Below are 27,743 nucleotides of genomic sequence, written 5' to 3' on the forward strand. Positions count from 1 at the left end.
TAAACAAAATGCCAAGGAAAGAATGAGTTCCTCAGCTGTCTACGGTATTTTAATCTCAGACACCACTGGGTATTTTACAGGGCCATGACCACTTTTTGGTTTTGGAATTTTCCCATCAAAGGAACAGGCTGAGTTAACTCTGCCTGCCCTCCAAGCTGTCTGTCATCCATTTTACTTCACTGCCACAACACATTGTACCACACGTTACCACACCTTACTTACACAGTTGGAGGAAGATAGTTTGGTAAAGTGCTGTGCTGAAAAGGGTGGGTTTAGCGGGGCAGAACTGATGTTGTGGCACATGATCTGTGGCATAGGGAAAGGTGTGTGTGTCTATGGGAGGAGGAATAGAGAGTATGTACAGTTGGGTAACTTCATAATTTATTTCATGTATGTCAGACACGTTTTATGTGCAACCCTAACTGCTTCACAGTGAGTTTATGTAATATATGTAGTATTATCTACACATATATGCAGTACATTGTTACTATATGTAGTGCAGCGGTGCCTGGGGCTGCCAATCGGAGGCGATGGTTCCATTGTGCTAGGCTCTGTATAGACATGAGTAAGAAGAGCTCACAAAGTTGGTTATGACAGGATGAAACAAGAGGCTGAGACAAAAACAAATCAAGGGGGAAAAGGGGCGAATATGCTAACAGTGAGAAAGTTGTCATATAGTGGACAGAGCTCTGAGCTCAAAGCCTAGTCCAGGGATCGGCAACTTTTGGCACACGGCCACCAGGGTAAGCCCCCTGGTGGGCCGGGCTGGTTTGTTTACCTGCCGCGTCCCCGGGTTTGGCCGATCGCAGCTCCCATTGGCCACGGTTCACTGGTGCAGGCCAATGGGGGCTGCGGGACCCTGCGCCACTTCCCATAGCCCCCATTGACCTGGAGCAGCAAACCGCAGCCAGAAGTTGCCGATCCCTGGCCTAGCCATTGTCAGGTGGTATGTCCCACACAATACAGTAAGGAGAATTTTTCAAAATGCTCAGCATTGGCCTAACTCTATTGATGGCTCCAATCCATCTTCAGTCCAATAGATCATGCTGCCCCTCTGATAACCATCAAGTTTATCTATTTATTTACTAGTACTGAATGAAAATCCAGCCAGGGAGCCAGGCACATAGGGGAGAATGGAGGGCCATCAGGCACCTAAAACACAACTCCAGTCACGCAATGTGGTAAATTGGAAAACACAGTTTCAATGTTGAACTGACTCAAAATGAAACATTTTTAGTCAGTTACCAAACAAGAATATTCCAGTTTTCGCAATGGAAAGTTGAAAATGTTCAAGACAATCAATTTTTTTCACAAACAAATTCGATTTTGCGGAAGCTGAATTTTCCATTAAAAAAATGGACAGAGAATTCCTGACTTGCTCTACTATTTACTTTTTGTAGCACCCAGTATGTGAGCTGGGCACTCTTACAAACATTCAAATAGATATTTATAAACATTACATTGTAATGATTTTAATAATCTCTTCTCCCACAGTGACGTTTATATTTATCAACTACTTTACAGCCAAATAGCCCCTATGTACAGATTATTGCCCTCTATTCCTTATCCCAAATTCTTCAACTCCTCTTTTCCAAATGCCAGAAATCAGACACGCGCTGTGGAGTTTATAATCTTCCTGATACTCAAACTAGTTTATGGACTTTACAAATTTTGCCCAAGTCAGGAATGGATCAACAGATGTATGAGTCACTGACATGGATCAGGTTATTGGAAGAGAGAACTTAAAGGTAGATAGAAAAGGGGATGAAGGAGATCTTTTAAACACTGAAAAAGCAACCAGTGAGATGGTATAAGAACCGATAGATTCACAACAGCCAAGGAAGGACAAAAACATTGAAGAAGATTGGTAGGTTATTGTAATCGACCATGTCAAAAGCAGCAGAAAGGTGGAAGAGGTTAAGGATTGAGCAGAGATCCTGAGATTTGACCAGGAAGAGGTTGTTAGGGACATCTTGGTGAGAGCAGTTTTTGAGGACGAGAGAGGGAGGAAGATAGAATGGAGGGAATCCAAGATGGAGCTGGAGGAGAGGTGCTCTGGCAATGGTTGTAGATGTTGTGGTTGAGGAGTTTGGAAGTGAAGGGAAAGAAGCCAGTAGGTAGAGAGAGGCAAAGTTTAAACTGATAAAAGGAATTTATCGAAGCTAGTCAAAGTGTCATGGTCTGGCCTTAACCGATGTAATGCGTGAAGAATGGAATAGTTGGAAAAGTCTTTCCATAAAATGAGACTGTGATTTTAGCATATTATTACTGCACACCTGTAGCTCTTGAGCCATATCTGTTTAGTTCGCTGATCAATTATTTTACAATTACCAGCATTACACAGCAAACAGAAGTGTAAATCACAGGCTGTATTCTCTTCTGCTTCATTCATTAGCAGTTAATTCCAATTCTAGACTTTGTTGTGAAGAAGTGTGTAAAACAGAAATCACAAAGTCAGAATAGGTTCACAGTGGTGGCAATTATACAAATCTAGATTTTACTAGTCAACATACATTTTATGTTCACTAATGGGAAATAAATGTGGAACTACAATTTATCATTTTACTCATGATTTTTCTCATGATATAATATACTTTTAAGCTCCTTAAGAAAGTGTGTACATTTTCCATTTCAGTACTGTTATTAAAAACTATAGACAGGTTATCAGAGAGCCATATGAACACAGTACCTGTTTTATCTTGTTATAGCTAAACTTGTAGGACCAGATTCACCACTGTGTTATTCCAGTATGATGTTATCATAACTCCACTGGGTTCAATGGAGTGACATACACATAAAGGTGAAGTTACAGAGTTACGAATCAGGCTCAGATCTGTCTATAATAAACTTTCTATTACATTTCTGTTTAGTTGCGTCATGGTATAATTCCCCACTCTGAACCTTAGCGTCCAAAAAGGTGGGGTACCAGCATGAATTCCTCTAAGCTCAATTACCAGCTTAGTACTTGTAGTGCTGCCACCAACCAGGAATTCCAGTGCCTGGTACACTCTGGTCCCCCCAAAACCTTGCCCGGGGACCCCCAAGACCCAGACTCCCTGGATCTTAACACAAGGAAAGTAAACCCTTCCCCCCCCCCCCCGTTGCCTCTCCCAGGCTTCCCCTCCCTTGGGTTATCCTGGAAGATCACTGTGATTCAAACTCCTTGAATCTTAAAACAGAGAGGAAAATCCACCTTCCCCCCTCCTTCTCTCTCCCCCTCCCAGACTCTTCCTGAGAGAGAAAGTAATCCTAATACAGAGAGAAAATTAACCTTTCTCTCCCCGTTCCCTCCTTTCTCCCCACCAATTTCCTGGTGGATCCAGACCCAGTCCCCTGGGGTCTCACCAGAATAAAAAAAAATCAGATTTTTAAACAAGAAAAGCTTTTAATTATCTTTGTAAATTTAAAATGGAATAGGTACAGGGTCTTTCAGCTATAGACACTGGGAATACCCTCCCAGCCTAAGTATTCAAGTACAAATTAAAATCCTTTCAGCAAAATATAAATTTGAACTCCTTCCAGCCAAATACACATTTGAACTCCTTCCAACCAAATACACATTTGCAAATAAAGAAAACAAACATAAGCCTAACTCACTTTATCTACCTAGTACTCACTATTCTGAACTTATAAGAGCCTGTATCGGAGAGATTGGAGAGAAACCTGGTTGCATGTCTGATCCCTCTGAGCCCCCAGAGTGAAGAACAACCAAAAACTAACAACACACACACAAACTTCCCTCCCTCAAGATTTGAAAGTATCCTGTCCCCTGATTGGTCCTCTGGTCAGGTGACAGCCAGGCTCACTGATCTTGTTAATCCTTTACAGGCAAAAGTAATAGTACTTCTGTTCTATTAACTCTTACTTATCTGTTTATGACAAGTTGAAATACTTCATCTGTAACTTTCCTCTGTTTGTTCTTTTGTTTATTAAAGATAAGGGTAGTAGACAATTTCCAGGCAAAAGTAATTGACCTAAATAAAATATATGCTGTTTGAAGACACATAACAACTAGTGAAATTATATTAGGAATATGTAATAAAATAATTTATGTTATGCACATTGATAGGTGAACATCAGAAATTGGATGGTTATGAGAAGTGATGTTTCTTTCAACCAGGGGCGTGAAAAGCAGTCCAGATCAATTAAATATAACCTAAGATTAGATATGAGCAATCCATTTTGAGCAACATTTGGATTGCCTCAGTTCATATGCTGTTCAGCAAGTGCATTCCCAATAAAAAATATCAGCGAATTGGAAGGAACTTCAGGATGTCATCTCGTCCACCTGTCTGCTCAAAGCAGAACCAATCCCCAGACAGATTTTTATCCCAGTTCCCTAAATGGCCCCCTCAAAGATTGAACTCACAACTCTGGGTTTAGCAGGCCAATGCTCAATGGGGATTAGGAAAAAGCTTTCCTTGTGGCCAGATTATTTCATATTTGCCTACTCTGGGGGTTTCTTGCAACTGCTTCAGATAAAGGTACTGTTGGCACTGCCAAAGACAAGAACCTGGACTAGATAGCATAGCAATTCCTGTGTTCGCATATGCTGGTAGCAGGCTCATTCTTCGTCATAGCTATGAAGGGGAAGCACAAGCAAAAAGGGAGGGGAGTTTCACATCTCTCTCTCTCTCAGTATATTGTGCTCTCTTTCCCGTGTTACTTTGATTTGCCTGTCTTGGGACAGAGCAAGTGGTCCAGATCATTGTTCCCTGGAGTCTCCTGTGTTCAATGAAACGTAAAAGGAGCACTTCTGTGATCAGAGCTCCACTCCCTCTGTCTGATTTAGGCAAAGGGGGTGGAGCACAGCTCAGGAATATTCCCCACCAACGCTTAAGAGGAAAAGAGAGAGATGTCAACACAAGCTCAGACTGCCAGCAGGGCCACTAGGTACTGTTATGCTTATCTAAATTGTAGCCAGTCTGTAGCACTCATGAGAATCCCTTGCACTGTGCGTGCGTGTGCGGAGAGTGTGGGGGGGAACCCTAGAGTTTTTATGAAATCAATTTACATTTAAATGTTCCTCAGCTGTAAAAAGTTGCATCACGCCTACATAAAGCAAGCAAACAAATGCAGCTTCATGAATTATTTAGCCACAGCAGCAGGGGCGGCTCCAGGCACCAGCACGCCAAGCATGTGCTTGGGGCGGCAAGCCGCGGGGGGCGCTCTGCTGGTCACCGTAAGGGCAGCAGGCAGGCTGCCTTCAGCGGCATGCCTGCGGAGGGTTTGCTGGTCCCACGGCTTCAGCGGACCTCCCGCAGGCTGCCACTGAATTCACAGGACCGGGGATCTCCCACAAGCAAGCCGCTGAAGGCAGCCTGCCTGCCGTGCTTGGGGCGGCAAAATGCCTGGAGCCGCCACTGCACAGCAGGCCAGATTTTCAAGTGCTCAACACCCACAATTGTTATTAGCTTTGCAGAGGACCTCTGCTCCCATTTACACACCTAAATAAGGTCCAGATTTTCAAAAGGGTTCAGCACCTTACATATATATGTCTGGCCACGTATTTAACTGCCTAGGTGGGAGCTGAGTTCTTTTAAAAATTTGGACCAAGACATCAGGTTAAAAAGTTTTTCAGTTAATCTTTAATTAAAGGCATTTGAACAGTGCAAAATAAAGAAAATGGGACAGCCTCAAGATGTTTCACTAATATAGAGCATCTTTGCAGCCTGAGGTAAAGTTAATAGGAAGGCTGAGGTAATTTCTTGGTGAGGAGAAGCAGTTTAATATTGGTTTACACTCAGATAATATGCCAGTCTCTTGACAGGAATGAAAATAGTTTATGTCAGTAAACTAGTTAGATAGTTTCAAATATTTAATATTTCTGTCAGGTTAGTTGCATAAATGAAATAAAGATATTTGTAACCAGGCTGTTAAAAGCTTTCAGTGGGAAAAATAACATAAATTTGCCTGAGCAGTTATCATGAATTTAATACAAACAGCTGACAAAACATCCACAATAATAACTTAGTGCTGAGCCAGACTGTTGCCATAGACTGCCCTGTGATTCCTTACAAATACGGCCACCGCACTTTGTTCCCCAAAACAATGTTACCATACATTTGGTATAATATTTTTTCTCACAGATAACAAGATGCTGTGAGCATTGTCAAAGTATCTATGAGATGCTTGAATTTTTCTTCCATAAGTTTGATATAGCCTCTTGAATTCCCACTTTCTATTTGAAATTTCTAATTAGCGTTGCTGTGTAAAACAGCTGCTGTGCTACAACTCAAAAGCAACTGCATTTCAGTAGTCAACAGATTATATGGAGGAAGCATGGTCTCGTGGCTAAAGTACTGGATTGGGACTCAGGAGATCTAGTTCTGTGCTCTGCCACTGAGTTCCTGAGCAACTTTGGTCAAGTGATTTCACTTCTCTTTGCCTCAGCCTCCCCATCTGTAAACCAGGGATAAAAATACTTTCCAACCTCACAGGGATGTTGTGAGGATAAATCCTTTAATGTTTGACAGGCACTTAGATGCTAAAGTGTTGAGTAGCTATATAAAATACTAAGCTACATATATCAGGAGGCACCCATGCAGCTAAAACAATCTTTTCATTGCAAGATTTAATACACAACAATCACATTAGTATTACAAAAAGGATGTTTTAGTGCCATCTAGCTATCTCCCAAGGTAATTCAGTACCCTGTACGCCTCCAATGATATCTGTCCTTTTCTTAGCAAAAATAATAGAATTGCTTGAAGTCTGCTATATGCAGTGGTGGTGTAGTCATGTGGGTCACAGGATCTTAGAGAGACAGGGTGAGTGAGGTAATATCTTTTATTGGACCAACTTCTGTTGGTGAGAGAGACCAGCTTTCAAGCTTTTATAGAGAAGAACTATGTGAGCTTGAAAGCTTGTCTCACTCACCAACAGAAGTTGGTCCAATAAACGATATTACCTCACCCACTTTGTCTCTTTAAATTCTGCTTACATTTTTCGCAGCTGTCAGTCATAAATACAATGATCACCATTAAAATATTTACAGCTGCCATTGGCAAGAAATTAACGTTACAGCATGGCATTCTGTATACTAACATCTCTGTACTTCAGTATAGGACATAGCCTGCAGTAATGTTAATTACTTGCCACTGGCAGATGTAAATATTTAATAGGTGTGAATGGAACGGAATGAAATAGCAATTTCTAGTATTAAAGCATTGTGATACAGCAGTAGCACACTGCATAAATATGAGTAAGCAACCACAGACTTTGTGTGCATTTGGAGTCTGGTCTCTGATGCATAAAAATGCTCTGTGGATTCCCTTGCTATTGTAATTTGTTATGACTTTATTTTGATTGAGAAACACATCCATAAGGGGGCAAAAGCCCTGTGTTACCTATGCATTAAGACAACCATGCATGGGGATTAACTTTCCTTATCTAAGCAAGCTGCTACACACAAGTGTGGGTTCTATACGCTGTGAACTCTAAAAATGTGGCAGGCAAGTAGGTTCCTGCAAAATTGCTACAGATGAACCAGCTTCTCCTGTAAGTGGAGTGTGTCTGTCTACATAGCAAAGTGGTTATCCATACTCAGAACAGTGATGTTATATATCTGATTTCAGAAATGCTGCATTCTGTTTCCTTACTGGTGGCATCGGGCATCTTTTGCAAGTCACAGTGTGCAGCGTAGGTTCACTGTAAAAAGCATGACCTTAATGTAAAAACACAGACGTTCTGGTAATTATATGTCACAAAAATTAGAAACATGCTATAATGATATTATAAATATGCTGTAATTCAGTCTATCTATATTGTAAAGTGTATCCAAATATTATATTCCATTTACCACTGTCTCTTTGGAGAATGCAGTGTTAACGCATCCGTGGACTAATGCAAAATCACATTGTAGTCAGGAGTCTTTTCATTGATTCAAATGGGCTATGGATTAGTCCCTTACTGTATAACCTGATCAATAGTCCCCTGAGTGATTACTTTAGCCTTTGTCACTGAAGACTCAATTTATGGGTTGGTGGGGTGAGGGGCCCTCGCTGCAAATTGGCATTAAATAATCTCTCAAGGCATTCAGCACGTAACGCCAAATTCATGAAAAGAAGCAATATGGGTCCGTAGATTCACAAATACATGCTCCTCTTCTGCTCACATTGGCAAAATATGCATCTTTCTACGATGGCATTTATTTCAAGCTAGTTATTTTTAAATTAGTTATTAGCAGCTATCTAATTATTACCCAGTTATAAACAGGATGCAGCAAAAACCTGACTATCATGAAATAGAAATGTATTTGATATATGCAGGCCTTCAATACACATAATGAATATTGTATTAGCAAAGATTGCTTTCCAGCACCATCCCTACTAATTATAAGAAAAGTTTTGAAACATCTGAGACCAGTTTGTGAAGGAAGTTATAAAGCAAAAACTGCAGAAGGGGGTGTAAATGGGAGAGTAGCCATCCTCACTCAATAAGGCAAAATGGCCAACTCCCATGGATTACAGCAGGTTTTGGATCAGGGCCACCTATGCAGGTGTCATTCTGTCTAATATTTCTTTAGCACCTCATATCAGTGGTGAGCTGAAGCTGGTTTACACTGGTTCCCGCAAACTGGTTGTTAAATTTTAAAGCAGTTTTAGAACCGGTTGTTAACCCGCTTTCCTGCGAGGGGACGCTGTGGCTTTGATGGGCTCTGGCCGGGAAGTAATGTTATTCCTTCTCCGGCCACCGGGGATGCTGCACTGCAGGAGACGTGTGCCGCCACCTGGCCCTGGGCACAGACTCTGTTGCTGCTGCTCCCCCAACCCCTGGTCCTGGGACTCCCACTGCTGCCTGGTGGGTCCCTGGCTGCTCTTCTGGGCCTGGGCTGCGTCCTGCTGCTCGGGCAACTCCGAGCCACTCTCCCTGTGAACACCCACCACCCTGCCCGCAACCAGCCCCTGTCTCCAGCCAGCCCCTGCTGCACTCCCTGCCTGCAGCCAGCCCCTGCTGCACCCCCTGCCTGCAGCCAGCCCGTCTCCAGCCAGCCCCTGCTGCACCCCCTGCCCGCAACCAGCCCATCTCCAGCCAGCCCCTGCCGCACTCTCTGCCTGCAGCCAGTCCCTGTCTCCAGCCAGCCCCTGCCGCACCCCCTGCCCGCAGCCAGCCCCTGTCTCCAGCCAGCCCCTGCCGCACCCCCTGCCCGCAACCAGCCCCTGTCTCCAGCCAGCCCCTGCTGCACCCCTGCCCACAGCCAGCCCGTCTCCAGCCAACTCTGTGCCCCCTGCCAACAGCCAGCCCCTGTCTCCAGCCAGCCCTGCATCCCCTTCCTGCAGTCAGCCCCTGCCGCACCCCTTGCCCTGCCCGCACCAGCCCTGCACCCCCTGCCAACAGCCAGCCCCTGTCTCTGGCCAACCTCGCATCCCCTGCCCTGCCCACACCAGCCCTGCACCCCTGCCCACAGCCAGCCCCTACTGCACCCCCTGCCCTGCCCACACCAGCCCTGCACCCCCTGCCCACAGCCAGCCCATCTCCAGCCAGCCCTGCACCCCCTTGCCTCTAGAAAACCCCGCACCCTCCTGTCTATAGTCAGCTCCGCACCCCCTGCCCTGCCCACAGCCAGCCTCACACCTCTGCCTCCAGCTAGCCCTGCCCCATGCTCCTGTCTGCAGCTGGCCTCACGTCCACTGGGCAGTAACCCTGCACACCTGCTTCAATGAGGGAGGCAAGGAACAACTGGGACCCACACATGTGCACACACCCTAGGGTGACCAGACAGCAAGTGTGAAAAATCGGGATGGGGTGGGGAGTAATAGGAGCCTATATAAGAAAAAGACTCAAAAATCGGTACATCTGGTTACCCTAGCACACCCCAGGGAGTGGCGGGGACCCACACATGTGAAACGGAGCTCATTTCTAGTTCAGGCCCATCTTTTTAAAAAAGAACTTTAGGTGGGGTTAACATACATCCGTATTTTCCCAGACATGTCAGGCTTTTTGGTTCTTAAATTGCATCCAGGCAATATGGACGTATGGTAACCCTATTGGTACAAAAAATACATACTGTGGCACATCCCTTAAATCAGAACTTTTTATAGGGAACCGGTTGTTAAGATTTTGGCAGCTCATCACTGCCTCATACCTTCTATAAAAATCTCTTTGATTCCTTCGACTAATAAAGTTCTGCCCATTTGCTGGATCTAACTGACTGCTGTGTGGTTGCTTTCTCTTTGTTTTCATTTCCCATGAAGAATTGTGTTTTGTTTTGTTTTTACTTTTTTAACCTGCAGTACTTGAATAGACCTGTTCCTTGCATTCATCTTTTTCATTGGAATTGTAGTGTCTATACCTTAATTATAGTGTATTTTGTAGTTCTCTCCTCTGCTGACTACACTGGTGGATTTTAGTACGTCTATCAAATTCACTAGGTTTGTTAATTCCTCAAAACTTTCTTCCCCGATATCTAATACGCTAGTATTGCTTCATTCTGTTAACCCATTCGATATTATGCTGAATTCAAATAGCTCATGGTGTCTGGTATGAAGCTTCTCTTACTCTCACTTTTCTAGTTGGCATCTTTCAAATAGCAGTTGTTAAAACAGCTTGAAACAGGAAGGGATCTCTCATTGCACCTGTAGGGAGAGCTGTGGATAGAATCCTGCTTACCCAAGCCAAGGAGAGGAGGGAAGAGTCCCCTCATGTTTTTAGACAGGGAAAGAGGAGCTGTAGTTCTCTCACACTCACCTCCACTTTCCTGTACTTTAACCACTGCCTTTTAGAAAGCAGCAGACTATCCAGGGGGGCTTCTCTATTAACTGGTGTCTACGCTCTCTGTGTTCTGCAAAATGTAAAGTCCTCTCTGATGATGCATATTTGACCAAGGGAGTTGCTCAGGTATGACAGTAATGGGGACTGTATAAATACAGAGACATGAATAGGCCCTTTAACCCAACACATACATGGGTAGATAAGCTTCTCACTTGAGAATGGCGTCCTGCTATTTTAAGTACCCTGAGAGTTGGATCATACTTCCTACTTACTTCTTCAATTATTAAATGTTGATGAGATGCTCAGATACCACAGCAATGGACAAATGCTTTTGGGGTCTAGTGCCTACATCTTTCCCTCAAATATCTGTCTATCCCTTTCTTGACTATCAGCAGTGATGGTGCTTTAGCATCATCTATTCTACTAATCAACATCTTCAGTGGAAGCCATTTGAAAGAACTGGAGAAATGCAACTTTTTGTTCACTTCTTTATTCCATAATAGGATAATAGTATATCTTAGCAAACTCACCTCCATGATGAATGAAATATCAAATCAATAAATTATTATAATGTATTTGTAATACACTAGCGATTAGTCTCTTCTATATTGGTTTTTGTCATACTCTTAGGATGTGCTGGAACAATTTGTTGCTGAGAGCCATTGAACCAAACTGCAAACCATGTATATGATGGAAACCACTTCAAGCCAGAGTGTGGCAGTACCCACAGCACCCCTAGTTCCAGCATCTGTGTACCATATATGTACCACCGTAGCATCTGAGTGCCTATAATAGTGCATTAAGGGATGTGACTCACCTCTGTCGTGGGTGGTTTGTTCTCTCATCCTTTCCCCAGGGGGACAGTTGTGTGTGCAGTCGCGTGTTTTATTTTGGTGTTTTTTGTTTTTAATGAACATGATACCGTGTACAGGAGAAGGCAATTTGTAGAAATATGCCTTGCACTTGGATACAAAGGTGGTGAGGTTTATGATGCTCTTTATTTTCTGCTGGAGTTAATAAATCTAAGTCTCAAGATGCCCCCACAAAAACTCTATCTTTTGTACAGACAAACTTTACCCTTACGGTATAAAGTTCCATTGTGCCTGAGGAGGGAAGTTGTGTACCTTAGACTAAATCCCTGGAGTGCCTTATGATTATTCAGGAATTATTTGGAGGAATTTCTGTGGCCGTCGTGACCTACATGACATCGTAGTCCCTTTTTAGCCTTGGAATCTATGCATTTGTGAAAGATACAGTTTGAGACCTTTAGCTTGATTCAATGTTCTATGGGAAGCCAGAGATCAGAGGGCGGATTTGGTGTGCTTGCAGTAGCCCATGTTGCTGAGGAGTTGTGCAGCTTTGTTCTGTACTAGTTGGAAGTTCTCAGGGGCTTTGTGTCCAGGAATATCTCACTGCTGTAGTCCCGATGGGAGGTGACAAAGACATGTACAACTGAGGCCAGATCATTATCTACCAGGATGGGATGGGATGGAAATTCCTACCCAAGTGGAGTGTAGAAAGTGTTATTCACAGATGCAGCTATGTGAGCTCTTAATATCAGAGAGGAATCCAAGAGTGCTGCTAAAGTATGGACTGAGTTGCCCACTTCATAGAATCATACAAGATTAATGTTGGAAGAGACCTCAGGAGGTCATCTAGTCCAATCCCCTGCTCAAAGCAGGACCAACCCCATCTAAATCATCCCAGCCAGGGCTTTGTCAAGCCAGGCCTTAAAAACCTCTCAGGATGAAGATTCCACCACCTCCCTAGGTAACCCAGTCCAGTGCTTCACCATCCTCCAGAAACTTCCTGGATTGTCTGTGCACTGCTGTATTGCTCTCCCCGCAGATGTCAGGATGATTGAAGTCCCTGATGAAAACCAGGGCCTGTGATCTGGAAACTTCTGTTAGTTGTCCAGAGAAAGCCTTGTCTACCTCATCCTTCTTGTCTGTTGGTCTATAGCAGATGCCCACCACGACATCACCCTTGTTGCTCTCATCTCTAAACTTAACCCAGAGACTTTCAACAGGCTTTTCTCCAGTTTCATACTGGAGCTCTAAGCAGTCATACCACTCTCTTCCATACAGTGCAGCTCCTCCACCTTTTCTTCCCTGCCTGTCCTTCCTGAACCGTTTATACCTATGCATGACCCTGCTCCAGCCATGTGTGTTACCCCACCAAGTCTCTGTTATTCCAATCACATCATAGTTCCTTGACTGTGCTAGTACTTCCAATTCTTCCTGCTTGTTTCCCAGGCTTGTTTCCCACATCCCAGTTGTGGATGTGTACTGTCTGCTATTGGAGATGTGGAGAGGAAAGATGGTCCAGTGGTTAGGATACTGGTCTGAGACTTAGGAGACACAGATTCAATTATCTACTCCACTAAAAACTCCTGTGTGACCATGGGTAAGTCACTTCATTTCTCTGTGCCTCAGTTCCCCAACTGTAAAATGGGAATAATAGCACTTCCCTATTTCACAAGGATCTTATGAAAATAAATTCCTTACAGATTGTGTGGTGCTCAGATACTGTAATAGTGGAGGCCATATAAGTACAAAACAGATAAAATTCCTGGCTCTGCTTAGTCTCTTAGTGCCTCTGTTCCCCATCTTTAAAATTGGGATAATAGCATTGCTTCACAGTGAGGATAAATATTGTGAAGGATAAATACTGTGAAGTTTGCAGATACTATGGTGATGATACTTGCAGATACTTACACACACTTCAAAGTGCTTTCCTCTGTCTTCCAGCATAACCCCTGTCTTTGTTGGGTTCATCTTCAACCAGCTGTTGTTCATCCATGAGATGATCTTGTCCAAGCCATCATGCTAGTAGTAGTGGCCATATATAGTGAAGGATAAGTAGAAATGTGTGATGGCGAGGGCTTAGAGGTCCTAACTGATATTAGGGTCCCATCATTCTAGAAATTGTACAAATATATAGGCGAAAACAGCATCTGTTCTGAAGAGTTTATATTGTAACCAGGCAACAGAGAAGGAAGGAGAAAGGAAGTTATATTATCCTCATTTTACAAATGGAGCACTGAGTCACATAAAAACTAAGTCACTTAGTGACTTATCCAGGGTCTCCCCAGAAGTCAGTGTCAGAGTCAGGAGCTGAATGTAAGCTTCCCACAGTCAACCACTGAACCTTCCTCTCTAATAGTTACACTAACGTTGGTTTTTAAGAGATGGGCCCAAGCAGATCCATATTTTTCCCAAACTTGGTAGTGATCAGATCTTGATTCTGGTCTGCCCTGTCTCTCATGGATATTTTACACATGGGTATTTTTACATGGGTTGGGAACCTGGTGACTACTTAAGGGATTCAAACTTTGGTCTGAAGTGGGTCACTCGTTTTTGAAGGCAGCAGAGAAGTACCCCTATATGCAGAGTGTGGGTGAAACATGGAGTGTCCTTAACATCTGAGTGCTATATTAGTTCCAACTGCTAGTTGAGGGCTCTAGCTGACCTTTACAGTTGAGTGCTGTGTAAGAGCTCCAATTAAACAACATTTCTAGCAGAGTGCTACTCAGTGGCTCCATTCGAGTGCTGGCTGAGAGCTCGTGTTGAGGATGCCAACTGAAATTGAGAACAGTCTTTGGCACACTCCAATCAGTTGAGCTTTCACTAAATTGCGTGGAATAATGTCAACTAGCCACCAATTAATACTGAAATGAAACCTCCTGAATGTTAGATGAGACATTCTAGTTGAGAGATCTTTCCATTTTTTTTTCATTTGTGATCGTGTTCTCAGAGTCCATAGAGTAGTGATTTCATGATTCTCACAATACTTCCAGAAGGGTTCACCCCCACTTTTGCCTGACCAACAGAGCTAGCTGGCTGATCAGAACGGAGTATGCTCCTCCCGTTAAAAGGGGACAGCAATTTTTGTGCTCCTTGTACACCAGGGAATCCCAGAAAGCAATTTGCTTCTTTGTGAAGAATGTCTTTGATCTGTCCACTGGGGTGGTGTGTCTGGGCTCAGTGGCATGATCTAACACACAGAAACCCATGAGTATTCTGGAAATGTAAAGTATTAATCAACATGAGGCAGGATGGCAGCACTGGGCTGTACACTGTTACCTGGGGTTCTTTCAACCCAAAGCTATCAGCAACTTCAACACAATTCTTATCAGGAAGGATGCAAGGTCAAGCTGCCCTTTCTGTGGCACCCAAAACTCCCTTCCCTCCTGCCTTGGTTAAGCTAAGGCTGCTGCATGGCCACTTTACGACCTGCTGACTTGGCTGCTTTTAGCAATAAGTAATAGTGGTTTCAGGAATTCTGCTGGTTTGCCAAAATCTCCCCATGCAGTATGGCTCCATGTCATGGATGAAACTTTCCCATTGTTATACAGGGAGGTTATAATCAATCTTCAATGTTTATGGAACTTGAGGGCCTGATTTCCCTCTAATTTCATTGTCTTCTGTGAAGTTGTTCCTGATTTAGTGAGAGGAGACTCAATCTCTTGGACCTACTTAAACCTCAGAAGGGAGCAGGACCTGTAAAATTTGAGAGCTGTTCAGGGGCTTAGCAGGAAGATAGAGGGAGATAACTGACTTCGGATACAGGGGAACCAGGGGATCAGCTGAATTCTGAGCCTGACATTTGCATACTACACACGTTAACACAGAGATCTACCTTTGTAACTAAATTTGCTTATTGTATGACATTAATACATTATTTTTAATCATTTCCAGCAGGCTGCAGATACTGTTACTGAGCAAGAATCCTTCTGCTGTCAGGATAACTATAGGATTACAGATGCTCAGCATGCATGTAATGTCAAATTCTCCAGCCACTAAAATATTATGCCTGAGGCATTACAAGTCTTATTCATTTTAAACTTGACAATTCAGATTGTTGCATATCAGTTAACAGAATTTCACATCATCATACTGGATTTCCCTGTTCCTATAGTAGTCTGCTGTGATAAGAACATACACTGAAGATTGTGCTGATTTACTGAAAGTTACTGTGAGATGAAACAGGGCAGCATGCTTCAAAGAAAAGTTGTTAAGCAGAACGAGAGAGCTAAAGGGATATATTTTCTGGACACCCAACCAAAAAAAAAAAAAGACGAATGTTTTGATAGAGAATGTTCTATTTAAATAATGGAAATATGACAGAAAAAGTTTAAGAAAGCCAGATAAATTTCTGTAGTTAAAGATATGTTCAGTGAAAAGAAAAGACTATAAGTGAACTGTAGATCAGGGGTAGGCAACCTGCGGCACACGTGCCGAAGGTGGCACACAAGCTGATTTTCAGCGGCAGTCACGCTGCCCAGGTCCTGGCCACCAGTCAGGGGAGCTCTGCATTTTAATTTAATCTTTTAAAAGAAGCTTCTTAAACATTTTTAAAACCTTATTTACTTTACATACAATAGTTTAGTTATATATTATAGACTTAGAGAAAGAGACCTTTTAAAAATGTTAAAATGCATTACTGGCACGCGAAACCTTAAAGTAGAGTGAATAAATGAAGACTCGGCACAGCACTTCTGAAAGCTTGCTGAACCCTGCTGTAGATTGTCAAGTCACCACTAACTTTGAAGTTCCTGGCTTTTATAGGTTGGGGTCATTAATCTTCTAAAATACATGGTTCAAATTTGTCACTCGTTATAATTTTAGTGCATAAAATCACATTAGTGTAAATCCTCCGTACTAAGGGAATAGGAAAGAAATTGTTTTGTATCTACAGACAAGAGAGATCACACTGATGCAGAATGAGTCTGTTGATTCAGTATATGGCAGAGGTGGTCAAATTACATTAGTATTAGTGGATATGTTATTGTTTATTCATTCGTATTGTGGCAACGCCTAAAGACCAACCCCAACCAAGACTGTGTCCCCATTGTGCTTGTCATCTGCCAATATCGTGTGGCCTATTTGCAGAGCGGTAACAGAATTTGGGCCTTGTAGGTCAGTTTCCTATGTAAAGCAGAAATTGATGATGCACAGTCTTTTTGAGTGCAATCTGTTTATTTACAGCGGTGTTTCCCAAACTTGGGACACCGCTTGTTCAGGAAAAGCCCCTGTTTGTTTATCTGCCTTGTCCGCAGGTTTGGCTGATTGTGGCTCCCACTGGCTGTGGTTTGCCGCTGCTGGCCAAATGAGGGCTGTGGGAAGCAGCGGCCAGCACATCCCTTCGCCTGCGCCGCTTCCCGCAATCCCCATTGGCCTGCAGCAGCAAACCGCTGCCAGTGGGAGCCACGATTGACCAAACCTGGGGACGCGGCAGGTAAACAAACCGGCCCAGCCCACCAGGGGCTTTCCCTGAACAAGCGGCGTCCCAAGTTTGGGAAACACTGATTTACAGAATATACACAAGTCCTGTTCCATTGCACACTGGGTGGTAACAAGTGGCATACAGACAACTCTGTCTCTCAGAAAGCTCAGGTTCAACTCCTCTGTCCCCAGAAGCTGCTGTCTGGTGTCACAGTCTCTCTTCAGGGGTCATGCACAAGTCTTACTGCTTCACAAACAGTCTCCTTTCCCTGCCACAGTCCTTGAGTTCCTCACCTGGGAAACCCTGAGTCTTGGCTACTCACCGAGACCATATGACCTGAAAAGATGATCCTGGGTGGGTCTATCCTTTTTGTGCTGCTGCTCTGAGATACCAGGGAACCTCATAGCTTCAAATGGCAGACGGTAGAGAGTTTTCCAATCCTAAAATTTAACCCTTAACCTCTGGGTGTAGTTACCACCTGTCATCTTTATCACCTCAGCTGGTCCAGTCAAACTCCACCACCCCCACTCAGCTGGCGAGGAGGATTATATCATGTACAAGTGTTCAGGACACAGTGTACTCAGCAAACCTACAGTTGTCCCAGTGATAGAAGAGAATATAGCTCAAAGGCTAAAGGGATAGACTTGTGTAAATATGGGGCATCAAACCATTTGTTGTTACAACATTCAGATCTTGCATTTAAAAGATCTCTTGGAACCTCTGTTCTTCTCTTTAGGCATCTTTCTGTGAGGAAAAAGAGAGGAGAGGGGTTTTCGCTATGCAAGTTTGTACATGTGGTCCTACTTTGTAAAGAACAATGATGTTCAGCTAATAGGCTGCAAGTGTTCTATGTCAATGTCTAGATTGTGTCTCAAACCTCTCACTCATTTTTACTTGTATTTATGAATAGTCACATTGGTATAAAAAGGAATCAAACTTTGGTACTCGTGAAGGGTAAGGTAAATGGAAAAAGTAATAGAGATGAGCAAATCTGTTTCCTTTAGGTTTTGTTCATCTCTATCTTTATAGGTTCAGAATGAATAGTTTCTATACGTGGACCTGTGGAAACCTGCTGTGTAATATTTGTAAATACCAGTTTTGTTAATTAAAAATACCTTTTATATGCATGGAATGAACATTTCCAGTGTGTGTGTGTGGCAGTTTGTCTTACACATAAAAATGTATATCTGGGTGGGAAATGTTTTATAAGCAAATAGTGTTTTCCATCAGTTGCTACCATTAATCAAATTGAGCCATGTATGTAATAAAATGACGTCTCATGAAAATTCATGATTGCTTCTACAACAGTTGTCAACAATTGCTGGGTGCTGCTGATTCTGAGCATGAGTTGTGCAAATATATATACACAAAAATGTGGGATTCTCAGTTGTTTTTATAACGACACCATGCTCACAAGCCCACTACTTTCTGCTTTATTTCAGGTTCCTAAAGTCAATAATTTGTTTCCTGGGTAGGAGGGCCTCTTAGGTTTTCCAGTGAAGAAGCGAGCATCATAACAGCATTAAAGAAAGCAAAAACTATTTGCTCTGAGCTACAAATTATAGCAACATTAAGCAACAATTACTATAATGAAAATTATTGAAGCAGCAAGGTAGCAGACATGCTGTGTACATCTGGTCTGTTCATCTGCTTCTATGGAGAGTGCTTCAGAGAGCGAGAGAGCTGATCATGACACTTTAGTAGTGTTTTAAGCAGAGAACAGAGAATGTTGTTCCCTCTCATAAACTTCCATTTTGCCCTCTTGAAGAAAAAAGCTTATGAAGTGCAAACATATATCTGCATCCTATAACTACAGAATAACATCTCCCAGTAGCAGATTACACAGCAACTTCCTGTTGTACTATTAGCTGAGCTCAGTAGGGTTGGGATGGGAAAATCTAGGTACTGCAAGAATGGGTCTTTAATCTTTTAGTAGCTGAGTCTGTTAGGAAGCCCCATGCTGCTAGAGGTGTCATCTTGCAAATGAGATGTAAATTTGAGGTCCTGACTCTTCCTGATCATTAAACATTGTGGAAAGAATAGTGGTGATTAACTCTAATATCCTGCCAAATTTGAATTTGAATAATGATTGTATTCTGCATAGAGTAGTGAAATTCCCCTTCAAGCTTCAGTTGAATTGTATTCATCTCTGCTAAAGTTCTGTAGATTTTCTGTGCAGTGTTGGTTGCTGCATTTCACTGAGAAATGACTGATCATTAGAGTCTGTGAAGTGATATGAATGTCTAGTTTGTATAATCAGTTAGCAGTGAGTAAAATAAAATCCATAGGTGCCCTATCTAAATGAAAGTTAGACAGATAATCTTTATTGCATTTGTCCAACTAATTGATCAGATTTTGATGATATTTCTTGATCCACAGTATAAAAAAATCAGTCACTTTTTAATCTATACATCTTCCCTTTTAATTTTTAAATTTTTTTTACTGGTGCATTTGACATTTTTTTTTTTTACCCATGTCCTAGATTCTTCTGTAATAGACTTTCAGCCTGTCTGGAAGCAGGAAGGACTGGAAAGCCCACAAGAGACAGCCCTTATGAAATTGGAGCCAAACATCTGAATACTTATCAGAACCAAGCCTCTACATTTTGTAAAGTCCCCTCCGGGCTATAGACCCTGATTCAAGAAAGCACTCAAGCCTGTGCTTAATTTTAAGCATTTACTTAAGTCCATCCCTATTCAGCAAAGCCCTAAATCATGTGCTTATGGTTAATCATATGGTTAAGTGTTTTGCTGTACTGGGGCCTTTATGAACAGCATAGGCCAATCTGGCTCCGGATTCACCTGTTTTAGACACTGGCGTAGTAAGGAAGGGGAAAAATGCATTTTGTTAAATCCAGACTACTTAAAGCTGCAAATCCTAACGTCCAGGTGCTCTCCTGTCCCCCATTCAATATACCACAGGGAAGGTTTTTTAAGTCATCAGGTTGAATCCCAAAAGAGAGTAAGAAGGCAAAATCGCCTTTACAGACAACAGTGGCTTTGAACTTCCCTTTGCCCACTTTCATAGGAAGGATGAAACTTTCTGATCAAAGGAACTACCCAACTGGATCAGACATAAGGTCCATCTAGTCCAATATCCTGTCTTTGACACTGCGAGAGACTTCAGACAAAGGTGTAAGAACCCCACAATAGGGAGATGTGGGAAAATCTGCCCTCATCCCAACTCATCTCATCTGATCCTTGTCTCTAAGAGCTAATGATTGGTTTAAACCCTGAAACCACAGGTTTAATGTCCTTTCCAAAATTATAACTTTGGATTTCTGGAAATTTTTTATATCTATATAAATAGCCAGTCCCTGACAGTTGCCAACGAACTATAATCCATTTAAAAACACTCTGAGGCAGATTCTGCCACTCATGCGTAGGGTGGATATTTCCTTATCCCTACTGCGGTGCCTTGGAATGAATGGGACTGCTTCTGGAGTAGGGTTGTTAAGGGAGCAGAATCTGGTCTTTGATGAGAAAGTAAGGACTTCCATCAAACACGTTGTCCTGAATGATCTGATTGTTGAGCTCTGTCAAGGTTAGTAGGCCTGGAAAATGGCTTGTCTTAACAGTTGTCCCATAATGCTGCAGACTGGTGACTAGGGTGTAGAGCTTTGACGTGTGTGCCATCTCCATCCATAATCCATAGCGAGGATTCATACAACAGTACTGGTTCTATGACCAGTTCTGGTGACAGTTCTAATTTTTCGATGGGAGAATAATAATAATAAAAATTGTAATTGTAATTATAATAATAATTGTATTTTTATACCACAATAAGTTGTTGCTGTTTTCCTAATGGACGGTGAGATTCACTTGGGAGAATAAAGCCAGCAGCACTGCTTTGAATTTTACCTTTAGATCAATGACCAACTCTACGCTCTTATCTAGCCACTTGTTGACTTTTCTCTGTGTGTGTGTGCACACGTGCGCACATACCTCTTCTGTAAAGAGACTTGGATTTTAAATATGTTAAAAAATACTGTACATTGTTGCATATAGTGTTGTTGTGGCCATATTGGTCCCAGGATATAAGAGAGACAAGGTGGGTGAGGTGATATCTTTTATTGGACCACCGTCTATTGATGAGAGAGACAAACTTTCAAGCTTATACAGAGCTCTTCTTCAGCTCTTCACAAAACTGAAGAGCTCTGTGTAAGCTCAAAAGCTTGTCTCTCTCACCAATAGAAGTTGGTCCAAAAAACGGTATTACAACACTCACCTTGTCTCTCTAAAAAAGATAGGAGTGCTTTTAAAAAATAATTGAATGACCAAGGAACTTTGGAATTAATAGACTGTAAAACAGTCACACATTCTGAAAGAGTTTGCTTATTCTCACACACATGCATTTGTTGACGTTCAGTGTAGAGCAGACCACTGCTCTGCAGAAAATGGCCTCTGAAGGTGCACTTAAGTTTCTTCTACCACATGTTCAGGGGGGAAGTTGGGTGTGTTTTGCTCTACACATACACAAAAATTCCTGGAGTCTAACCTAATCTTGCAGGGTGAATTCCATCGAACACTATTGAGGCCCTTCACTCCTGCAGCACAGGTGATGTTTTCAATCTGTTTATTTTTTTACATGTAGCTGTCACTGGCATGAATAGTGAGTATAGGGATAGAGTCTGATCCAACTCTCATTAAAGTCAATGGGAGTCTTTCCACTGACTTCAGTTGGAGTGGAATAAAATCCCAGGGTCCTGACCGCAATCCGCTCCCTTTTAGACCACGCTCCCATCCCAGAGCGGGGAATACTTCCTTTGTCTGTCTTCTCTGTTTATATTAAAAGCTATTTGTGGCAGGGATGACTGTGTCTCATTATGTGTACAGACAGCATTTAGCACAATGGTTCCTTGATGTTGATTGGGACCTTTATACACTGCTATAAGAATTGGACCACACCCATGAAGGATACATAGAAAATAATACAATTCAGAGGAGTCTGTTTTAAAGTGAGCAGTTTATAAAGCTCTTACATACAGTTGCTGGACACTCCAAATGTATGCTGGATGTGAGCACACTTAAAATAGCATTAAATTAATTTGCGACTGGATATATCATGCCTCCCTGGGAAGAGTAATTTGCAGACTAACAACTCTTCAATATGACTGAATCCTTTTGTTGAATATCAAGAAATAGACCTTGAATTTCTCCAGTTGGAGGACAAAAGAAAAAAATTGTTTATCTGTTCTGAAGAAAAAGTTATTTATTGCAAAGCTGACGAGCTGTAAGCCAGAACTCTCTTGAATTATGCCATTAACACCTGACCTGTCGCATAAGGCTTTTTTGTAACTCCTGAAAATTGGTGATAGCTCAGTGTGACCGTGTCTATTCAAACCCATAATTTTTCATTCCATGGTCATACCATTTGTTTTTCAACTAGTAACCATCTTTCATCTCACCACTGGAGACACAGGTGCTGTATTGAAGTGATGTTGCACGGCGTATGCTGTCATAAGGTCAATTGTGTTGATTGCTAGCAGACTGGATTAAACAGAAAGCACACAGTACTTCAGTTAGCCTTAATTAGAGTATGCAATACATGTGTTCCATTCCAGATGAGACAACTTAATGAAAAAAGCAGCAGGAAGTCATTATAAAGCAAGTAAATAAGGCATTGTTAGAGCCTCAAAGAAACTAGCAGAAATGCTTTGAGAACATATTCATATTAGGGTTTGGGGGAGATGCAAATTTAAAAGGATATTTGTTCTTTAATTTAACTTCAGGGGTCCCATCTGTGAGATAGAGCTTTCTTTTTCCTGCCTTCCTTGTAAACACATACAAAAAAATGCACGTCAATAATTGAAAACATGGGTGTTCCAAATTAGAATGGCAGCATCTGACACTCTTTTTGCATGGGGTAAATAATTACAGTAGGTTTAAGCAGTGGAGAATCAAGCCCTTAGTGTGATGGCAGTCACAAAAAATGCATTTTATATCCTTTTTAGACTCACTTTGGGGAAGGCGTCACTGACCAGACAAGATGCAAGACAATGGAGAATAAGGAAAAAAACAGATCTTGAATGTGTTTGGGGATGGAGTCAGAATCATTCAACTGAAACACTGGGGCCAAATCCCCAGCTGGTGTAAATCAGTCTATCTCCATTGTCTTTAATATTACCTCAGCTAAGAGGAAGCTACAATAACATTATGCTAATGCAGGTGAGAAGGAGAATGGGAGGAATGAAGTAGCAGAAGGAGAAACTGCAGTTGGCAGATGGAAGGTGTTCATATACAGCTACTTTAGCTGGCATTCTCAAAGGGGAGTTACAGCTGTGAGTGTGTTGCTACTTTTTCCCCTCAACATGTAGGTTCAGAAGTGTAAATACTGCTGTAAACTAGAAATGCTGTGCTTATATCCACCCGTTCAACGAATGACCAGCCATATCCTGACCCCTTGGAAATTGTTACAGATTCCAGAACGTTCCTTACCCAGACATGCAACCTCTATATAGTGATAACTGAGGAATGAAGCTGTGCATTGTGTTGTGGGCACTGGGGAAAAGAACTGTTCCTAAGTCCATTCGTTCATGCTCTCCTTCAGAATTCAGGCCCAGAGACCTGGAGAATGTGGAAATCCACAACTCCACTGGGCTCACGTCGGTAGCGTGCCATGGAACATGGGACGGGGAAGACACAGTAAGTGGTAAGGTGGAGGACTAGTGCAGAGCCAGAAGACAGAGGGATGGAATAGGAGTGACTCATAGGCAGAGGAGTTACTGAAGGAACTTGGATGGGACCCAGGAGAAAGGTGTGAAGAGGATAGTTGGGCAGCAAGTCGGTGGTGGGGAAGGGATGTGGGCAGCAGCAGGACAGAGGAAGTAGAATGTCCTGGAGGAGAGAGGGATGCTAACTGTGGGAGGGGGGACTATTGAAAAAAAGGAGGCAACAGGATCTGGTGAAGGAAACCAGGTTGTGTTATTCCGTTCTACAAAACGTACTGAGGGGAAGAGTGGGAGACGGGGGGACTTGTAGTTCAGTGGACAGACCTGGGAGCTGCCTGACAAGAGCTGTAGATCTGTGCCGGCTGAAAAGGGAGTGACACGAGAGCAGGGGCATAGGAGCCAAGAGCAGGAGCTCCTTCTCAGCTGCTTTTGTAAGCTGCAGATTTGTGGTTTCACAGTGGCCCAAGTGTGTCATTAAATGACCTGTTAGAACCAAGGGGTCATATTTTTTTTAAGAACTGTATCTGTCTTCATTAGAATCACAACTTAGAGCACCAATCTGTAAGAACATTTTGGATCTGATTCTACAGTGCCTTGCTCCCTGTGGATTCATTCCCATAAATCAGAATGCTTGAAGTTTATGTCCACTTTGCCCCATTGTAAATAACCAATGGTACAAGGCAGTGGAGAATCAGGCCCCTTGCCGGCATCCTAATTGTCTCCTGCATCAGCTATGGCAATCTCCTCCTCTTGGGTCTTATTTTATTAACCTTGCTCCACCCTTGTAATCCATCCAAACTGCAGTAGCCAAAGCAATAACACCCTCCTATTATTTAACAGAATCTCATGTTTCCTTCCACTCTATCAGTGACCAGGACCGGCGCTAGGGGTTTTAGCGCCCTAGGCGCACGGCAATTTCTCCGCCCTGCGTGCTGGTCCCACGGCTCCGGTGGAGCTGCCGCAGTCGTGCCTGTGGGTGGTCCATCGGAGCCGCGCGAGCAGCCGAGCTTCTGCAGGCACGACTGCGGCAGCTCCACCGGAGCCGCCTGCCGCCCCCTCCGGCAAAATGCCGCCCACCAATAATCCTGGTGCCCTAGGCAATTGCCTAGGCTGCCTAAATGGAAGCGCCGGCCCTGCCAGTGACACTAGCCTTGAAACCCCTTTCATCTCTGTCTCTCTCTCATCTTGGTAGGACTGACACATTCTCAGCACTTCTAGAAATCAGGCCTCTTATCTAGTTGCCTAAGTGTGGATTCAGCCATCTAGGGTTGATGATTGTGGTTATTATTGGTACTGCTAGTGTCCTCCATGACTGATCTCTCTGGTAAAAGGCTGTCTTACATGGAAGCTTTACTCTAAGAGCTTTATTCCATACAACTAAATGAAACATCTTTGAAAACTAACACAAGCATTGATTTCTCTCATCCCCATCAGTAGTGTGGCAATGCACAACAGTATTTGTCTCCACACCAGCTGTTTGGGGACTTATAAGAGTGGCCAAGCCAGACTGCTTGCATATGTTTCAGAGTTGCTTCCTTCCTATTTAACCTTCCAGCTAGAAAATTAGTAAACACAGCTTCATTCTTTAAGTTGCCAACCACTTTGCATTCTGGATTAACTGTTGTATGAAGTCTTTGAGGACTGTGACCATTTGTTTCCTTGGCATCTTAATTACTTATGTAATTATGCATAGTGCTCAAATTAGCAATGAATTTTCAAAACCAGTTCGCCAAGGTGATCTCATGTCGGTGAAGGGTTTGAATAGAAGATTGTAGAATGTTTTTAACCTGTGGTGTCAGTACTGGATGTGGGCTGCAGCTGTGATTGGAAGTATTGTTGGAGCTAAAAGATGATATCTGAGTTCCAGTGCAGGGATGTTTAGAAAGTTGTAGTCTTTAGAGTTACTAGCTAATCAGAAAGTTGTTATTAATCATTTATGTTGCAGAAGCACCTAGACACCACAACCAGGTCATGGTTCCATTGTGCTAGGAGCTGAACAGATAATACTAAATTATGGTTTCCTCCCCCTGAGAGCTTACATTGTGCAAGCTTAGCCACAGGTCAGGGGAGCGTGTACATTAACACTAAATATAAATGGACATGTATCACTGAAGGTATTACTTATGAGTATAAATGGTATCAAGCAATAATGCTCAGATACTACAGAGATGAGTGCTAATACAAAATCCTAAAAAAATAGGTGTGAATGAGTATGAGAATTGCAAGAGCAAAGTTGAATTATCCTAGGCTGGTAACCAAACTGCAAATCCTACGATACTATAATATAGAGTCACTCTGAGGTATGTGCAATACTGCAATAAGCCTCAACAGGATAGGCACTAGAAAGTTACTGGTGCATTTGGCCAGTTGTCTTCACTCACCAATGAAATATTCCAGTGGCTTCCAAATGCACACTTTCCTTTCAGAAATGTAGCTGAAAAATGTCCATTACAAATTGTGAATACAGGATTTGCCTTAGAATTACACCAAATGCAATTGCTATCGGGAAAATTCACACTGTCCGAACAGCTACCCCAAAGCCTATACAACACTTAAGTCCCATTGACTCCTATTTTGAAGGTGTCTAAGGCCTTGCATATGTGGGTGAATTTCATCCTTAAACAGCCAATTATGAACTCAGTACTGCTCCCTCTGAAGTCAGTGGCAAAGCTGTGACTTAATAACATTTCTTTTTAACTTAGTAACTGGAACAGTTAAGTATCTGGCTGCCTAGGGAAAACAAATACAATTAAAATAGTGGAGTTCTATATTATTTTTCATTGTTGTCTGTATAAATTAATAATGTAAAATAATGTATCTAGCAAGGGAAAAAGCCTTATCTAAATGGTTGACTCTTACGAACCCATTGGGTAAAAGAGGCCTTTATTTTCCTAATTAGAAATGTTACTACTGGGCATCACATCACACATAGACCATTGTCTGTGTGGTATTCATTCTCTGTCTAGTGAGTTAAGATGGATAAATTACAACATGAATACCTGAGACACTCCTAAAACAATGACAGACTGGATAATATGACACTGGAACTGCATCCCTTGCTGGAATATCTCATATAATCTGGGGAAAATGTGAAAGAATTAATATAGTAAATGCTCTTTTGTCATATAATAAGATTGGATATTTCTTTATTCAAGCAAAATACCTAGTCCTCATCTGTTATGACATATTTAAATGTAACATAACCAGTGGATTTTAGATGGTTGTATAGTAATGGTATATCTCTTAAACTGCACGGAATTGCAAGATATAATTAATAAGCTACCCAGCATATTCCCATAGCATCCACAAGTTATTAGAAGTAAAAGGAACTGCAGTGAAATGGCATCTGAAAGGACTAATGTCCAAGGATGATTAGGGCAATAAAAGGTTATGGACCAGATCATTAGGTGATGTAAATCAACCTAGCTGTATGGCTTCTATGGAGCTAAACTGATTTATACCATGTGAGGATCTGCCTTACAGTCTAAGAAGCAGACTGGGATTTCCAAAGAAACCTAATGAAGTGAGGTGCCGGATTTCCCAGCTGAAATACATATGAAATTAGTAGAAAGATGTACACTGCCAAGTTATTGATAAGAACTTCAGTACAATATGGCTTTATTGTCTAAACGTACCATATCATAGGGAACTATCCATTATAGAGTATGTAAGGCACTTATTCAGCTCCATCACAGAAACAAAAATATCTCTAATTATCGTTGGAAGCAATGTGAGGCCCAAGGTACATAGATTCATCTCTGGCAGGTTTTGGTTTAATATACTGAGGCTACGTCTTCACTACCTGCCGTATCGACGGGTAGCAATCGATTGCTCGGGGATCGATATATCGCGTCTCATCTAGACGTGATATATCGATCCCCGAATGCGCTTATATCGATTCCGGAACTCCACCAACCCGAACGGAGTTGCGGAGTCGATATGGGGAGCCGCAGACATCGATCCCGCGCCATGAGGACGGTGAGTAATTCGATCTTAGATACTTTGATGTCAGCTACGTTATTCACGTAGCTGAAGTTGCGTATCTGAGATCGATTTTCCCCCGTAGTGTAGACCAGCCCAGAGATTTTGTTCCGTAAGTTAAAGATGTAATCCAAGCACTACTTGGTTTGGT

Source organism: Gopherus flavomarginatus, chromosome 1, assembly GCF_025201925.1.
Source record: "Gopherus flavomarginatus isolate rGopFla2 chromosome 1, rGopFla2.mat.asm, whole genome shotgun sequence".
NCBI lineage: Eukaryota > Metazoa > Chordata > Testudines > Testudinidae > Gopherus > Gopherus flavomarginatus.